The 6675-nt window shown below is 37.9% G+C and overlaps 1 long non-coding RNA gene across 1 annotated transcript; it reads right to left on the reverse strand.

The window, feature by feature from the left end:
• Positions 1-2238: 2238 nt before the first annotated feature.
• LOC128228739 (uncharacterized) lies at positions 2239-6605 on the reverse strand. Its single transcript, XR_008259979.1, has 2 exons — positions 6501-6605; positions 2239-2967 (listed from the first exon to the last, which is right to left on the reverse strand). It is a non-coding gene; the product is annotated as an uncharacterized LOC128228739 (long non-coding RNA).
• Positions 6606-6675: the final 70 nt, after the last annotated feature.

Here is a 6675-nt window from a genome sequence, read left to right on the forward strand (position 1 = left end):
CTTGGTTCAATTTCTCGAAAATCTTCAGTGGTGTCTTAGACCGACCTATTGTAGCCGGAGCACGGTGGCCATTCAAATATTGGGAATGGCAAGGTGTATAGGAAATGTTTATGCGAAACATTTGGTTTATATAAATAGGTTTTTTTCATAACCTGAAAATATGTACATGTTCATGCTCCTTTGAGCACTATTACGCCGACGAACTTTCGCGAAACTCATCCTCATCACTATCATCATCCACGCTACCAAAATACGACAGAGCATTTACACATGTTAATAGTGGGCACGAGTGCAAGATCGGAAAGGCGTGCGCTTCGTCATTTAAACAGGACAGTCTGTTCAACCGCAAAACATACTTATTGTGGGCATGTTTTTTTTTGTAGGAATGCGTTTGAACGTGGCATGTAGTTTTAAATCTCAAGGAACAGGACATGCACTTGTTATACTGGTGCAACACCCTTATCATTAAGCTGTCCATAATATCACTTTCACCTTTGCACGTACGTAGTCATGTACGCTTCAAACGACGTCCTCGTGTGATTTCGACCTTACTGGATGTTGCAAGCTACAATCGATGCTCAAGAGTATTTGGACTGGGCCGTGTCATCAAAAGGCACGGGTCAATAATACTGTTCAAAAATCTCTCCTTAAAATCGTTCCTAGGAGTCTTGATGAGGCGGTTCATGCTAAAGACGACTTCAAAACGTGACCTTGGATCATTCACGCAATGGACGACTTCAAAACGTGACCTTGGATCATTCACGCTATGGACGACTTCAAAACGTGACCTTGGATCATTCACGCTATGGACGACTTCAAAATGTGACCTTGGATCATTCACGCAATGGACGACTTCAAAACGTGACCTTGGATCATTCACGCTATGGACGACTTCAAAATGTGACCTTGGATCATTCACGCAATGGACGACTTCAAAACGTGACCTTGGATCATTCACGCAATGGACGACTTCAAAACGTGACCTTGGATCATTCACGCAATGGACGACTTCAAAACGTGACCTTGGATCATTCACGCTATGGACGACTTCAAAATGTTACCTTGGAGCTTTAACGCTATAGACGACTTCAAAATGTGACCTTTAGTCATTCACGCTATAAACGACTTCAAAACGTGACATGGGATCATTCACACTATGAACGACTTCAAAATGTGACCTTAGATCATAAACGTTATATACGACTTCAAAATATGACCTAAGATCATTAACGCTATGGGCGACTTCAAAATGTGACCTTAGATCATTCACGCTATGGACGACTTCAAAATGTGACCTTTAGTCATTCACGCTATGGACGACTTCAAAATGTGACCTTTAGTCATTCACGCTATAGACGACTTCAAAATGTGACCTTGGATCATTCACGCTATGAACGATTTCAAAATGTGACCTTAGATCATTCACGCTATGGAAGACCTAAAATGTGACCTTGGATCATTTACGCTATGGGCGACTTCAAAATGTAACCTTGGATCATTTACGCTATGGACGAGTCGACTTCAAAATGTGACCTTGGATCATTTACGCTATAGACGACTTCAAAACGTGACCTTGGATCATTCACGCTATGAACGACTTCAAAATGTGACCTTAAGTCATTAAAGCTATAGACGACTTCAAAACGTGACCTTGGATCATTCTTGCTATTAACGACTTCAAAAGTGTGACCTTCAGTCATTCACGCTATAGACGACTTCAAAATGTGACCTTGGATCATTCACGCTATAGACAACTTCAAAATGTGGCCTTAGATCATTCACAGTATGGACGACTGCAAAATGTGACCTTGAATCTTTCATGCTATAGACAACTTCACAGTGCGACCTTGGATCTTTCACATAGACAACTTATAAGTGTGACCTTAGATCTTGCACGCTTAAGACGACTTCAAAGTGTGACCTTGAATCGTTCACGTTTTAGACGACTACTTGTGTGACCCTGGATCCTGCATGCTTCACAACAATCTATGTGATGGAGAATTGTGTAAAAATATTCACGAAGTGGGACATATCTGCCAACAGCATATGGATGTATGTAGGATACAACGTTTCACCGTCAGTGCAATACTTAACATTGACTATTGGACATTATAGCCTCTGCATGTCAAAGAGTTTTTTTGCTAAGGTTTACAGTCAAGTAAATTATTACACCAAGGGTATGCAGGATTTTTGTTATAGACTTAGAATTTTCATGAAAACAAGTAAGTGACTATCATATTCATATATTGACCTTTTATTGTAATGTTTATATTGTACTAAATGAAAACACTTTTTTGAATGGTATAACCACATGTGTGACTATAAGAAAACCAGAAGGATTTGTACATGACAAGTCATAGGACTTGTGCCATATAAGGGACTGAAGGTGTAACTATACATGTTGTTTATCATGAATAAATGCATCAAGTATTCATAATTTGCTAAGCCTTATGTTGTATCACTGGAAACATTTGGCACCTCCACATTTAGTGCTGCACAAACTTACTACATCATGTTTCCAAGTACCATACATACACAACTGAAACTGTCCATAACAATCTTCTGCATTAACAAATTACAAAAACATCTGACTATGATTGACAAAGCCAGTTGCTCAAAATATGTGTAAAGAATATACGAACAAAATCCACTAAATGTTCTTTTCAATTAACTAAAACCATCTGAATGTGCTGAAGCCTTTTTGCTCAATCTATTGCTGATAAGCTGTGAGGCATCGAAATATCTCTCAACACAATATCGCATACATGTCTCGTTGCGACCATCTAATTTGTCTCTTGGTGTCACATCACAAATATCCCAACATAAGCGGGTGATTTTGTTCATTCCTTCATTTATTTCCGCCAGCATTGCCATACCCTGGACCATCTTAACATGCTTAGGGTCCATTTTTTGTTGGTCATCTCCTCCAAAACTCATTGTGGCGTCCTTTGTTTTGGTCAGTTATTTCTGGAAATAACAATACAATCATGAATAAAAACTGCAAATAATTCTTGAAAACATATTAGCTAAACATCTTAATTTTCAGCCTTCAAGACACAAATTTAGGTTGTGCACATGACATGAAAATTTGCAACTAAAATGAGCAGTTATACTATGTACCACTCACTGACTGCCATTTTGGACCGAATTTGAAAAAACAACAACTACAATGTATTTTTGGACTGATTTTTTAAGCCATTTTCTGTAACTGCAATTGGTCCGGTCAAGTCAAAATCGGTCCAGACCGGCAAATTGTCGGTTTTTAGATGCCCTGGTACAAGGCATAATGTCAGAGTCATTCCATTTTAAACATTTTTTTTTTTGAAAAATAAGTTTGTAGCAAAGGTAAACTGCGCTCCCAATAGATTCTCCCAAACAGCCCTCCATCTATGCAGCTTGCACCTATTATACATGCAGGGCTTACATTATATAATTATACATAATAACAAATACTAAAACTTGTTCAATATGACAAAATTGGCCAGCCAGAACAATCACTGGCCACGAGGAGTTGATTATTATCCTTTTTAAATAATGTACATGTATGTACATGTAGTTCAACACCAGTCCGTGCTGCTGCATATGTACAACTGCATGGCAAAAGGGAATGAACTTTTTGAATGTTGCAACATGTATGTACATTTGAACGTCATGATTTTTCTTCCACTAAAATATAACTTCAGTTTTATGTTATGTTTCATTGAATCTAAACAAATATCAAGGAAAATCTCTCAAGTAATCACAATATTTCTTCAGAATAATGTATAAACATAAAGTCAAACATAAATAAACAAAAGCTAACTGTCACTGACTATGGCCGTCCTAATTTTAGAGAGTTTGGTTATAAGAGGTTGTATGTCTGTTGTCACGCCAAATTAAGAGAGCGGACACTGTAAGGACAGTGTTAGCCAGTTCAAGAGTCATTTCTCTGGAGTGACTGAGACGACATAGCTGGTTATCAAACCTGGCTAAGATATTCTGCCCATACATATTCTGCCCAAATTTGGAATCGATTTGACAAAGGCGTTTGAAGTAATTGAAAGGACATGACTGATTTAGGGTAATTTCTATAATCAAAGGGCCACAACTCCTGAGTGACTCAAGCGATATTGCTGGTTAACAAACCTGTCCAAAACATTATTCCCATTCACATTCTGACAAAATTTGGTGATCGGACAAAGGCTTTAAAAGTTATTGATCAGATATGAACAATTTGAGGTAATTTATATAATAAAAGGGCGGTTACTCTAGAGTGACTCGAGCAATATACCTGGTTATCAAAAACTGCTAGGATTTTATGCCCATACATATTCTGACCAAATTTTGTGATAAATGGACAAAAGCTTTTAAAGTTATTGATCAGACAACATACTTGATGCCGCCCACCTGCCTATTCCCCTCAAGTGAAACTATAAAATGTCACGTTCTATGAATAGGTGTATAAAAACAGGTGTCAATATTAATTTTGTGGCCACTTTTTCAAAAGTCTTAGTAAAACGAATATAATTTTTGTGAAAATGAATACTTATCAGCAAGCAGAAAGGTTTGGTTTTTTAGATGTTCATATGATGACAACTGATAAGGTAGTAAGGGATTTTTTATTGTTGCATGTAAATATACACCATATTAAGGTTATGGGTCTCTGATGTTAGCTAGCAGTTTTGGCTATCAGCCTTTTATATCAATTAAATACACAAATCTCTCTTGAAGTTGAGAACCAATTTCAAAATTAGAGGGGGTGTATGTCGTGGTATGAATCAGTCAATAATTGTTGGTATGTGGTGCATTGTTGGAATCAATGTCTGGCTGCACAGATGTTTGTTTTTTTTAAATCAGACAAGGAAAAGAAATCACTAGGGTCTGTGGTTTTGAATAGGTACAGTACAGCCCCAAATGCCATCCCTATGTCTCTGTCAACTCTTCCTATATACCAAGTTTGTTCACAATATGTCAACCCAAACTAAAGTTGTTCAGTATCTACTGTTTTTAAATGTTTAGAAACACTGACCTTCACTCTAGGGCCCAAATGCAATCCAATGAAAGGTCTTCATAAACTCTTCCTATATACCAAATTTGGTCGCAATATGTCAACCCTAACAAAAGTTGTTCAGAACCAAAGTTCTGTTGTTGTTTTTTTTAGTAATGTGTTCAGTGACCTTAACCCTAAAAGCCCTAAATACAATCCCATATTCTATTTCTGTATACCAGGTTAAGTAACTAAATGTTAAACCTAACTTAAATAAGTTTGACGCCGCCCAAAATCCTGGTGGCATCTACTATGAAGAGTTAACACTTTATGAGACCAGTGTATAGTTAAACACCAGTGATATAAGATCCAAATGTGGACAGAGATTTTAATACTAGTAGGATGGATAGCTTGACCAGTGGCAAATGCCTGAGACAAAGCGCATACATTTGCGACCATTCACAGATGGTCATGCAGCTGATCACAACAGTCTGAAATGGGTCTCACATCATTGCATGCCCATTTTCGAGCAATTGCTCGATCAGTCACGGTTCATTGCAACCAATGGACTATCCTACAATTGTTGGTGCCAATTCCACAACAAGTCCATACCAGGGCTTATACTTGTAAGCTGTCTTAGCTCAAATGTGGCCTGTATGTATTTCTTTAGATATTGCGGACAATGTTAACCTGTGAAAGTGCAAGCACTTATTTCCAATGCTGTCCTTTGTTTTTGCTGAAGGGACAGCACGCCGAAGATACAGTGGTGGGATTCAAGGAAGTCCAGGTGCAACACCCTAGTTCTTTTTCGAAGAGAACCCTTGGTTCTTTTACATGCTCGGTGTAAAGCACTGATATACAGGGGTACAACTTTCTTGGGTTGAACCAGTACAGAGTACACCACTTTTCCAAGCACTACCCTTAAATGCCGAGCGCCATGCAAGGGCGCCACTTGTACCAACTTTTAATGTCTTTTGGTATGACGTGGCCAGGGATCGAACCCACAACCTCCTGCTCCGTAGGCGGACGCTTGACCCCTACTAGGCCACGAAGACGGCCTTTAAAATGGAGTCCAGTTATTTACACAAAGGAATAACATAAAACTTTAAAAGGACCACCGACAAAAACGATTTTCAATAAATTCAGTTGGACCTATAATACGTTAACTAAATGCAGTGAAGCAATACAATACACACTTGAACAGTCTGATAAATCATTACATCATCTCAGACTAGCCACAATATGAACATTCAAGAACTTATTAATCGTTTTGACAATTGTTATTTATGTTATGTCTCGAGTCTGTAAAGAACAAAAATCTTTTAAAGACTCGATGACGTCCATTTAGGTGGACTTACCCGACTATACATTACACCAGTGTTATCACTAACATTTAGTGATTACAAAACATGTCGCGAAATATTGTGACATTACCAAATATCAACGCTTTATATGTCTATCTTCAGATTACTCTGTGATTTTTGATATACAAAAAATGTGAAGTACGTTCTCTTTATTTTTGACATTTACTTACATCGTATACCAAAACCTATCTGCAGAATTTCGATTGACCGCTGTCAAATTTAGCGTGCTTAACCTTTAGACGGATGTATTATTACGCGCATGCGTCAGCTAAAAATAGTACAATTGAGGTCAAAAGGTTATATCGTCTAGGCAACTTTCAGTTTCACTTTCACTTTGCGCTACTG

The sequence above is a fragment of the Mya arenaria genome, chromosome 3 (assembly GCF_026914265.1).
Source record: "Mya arenaria isolate MELC-2E11 chromosome 3, ASM2691426v1".
In the NCBI taxonomy this organism is placed as follows: Eukaryota; Metazoa; Mollusca; class Bivalvia; order Myida; family Myidae; genus Mya; species Mya arenaria.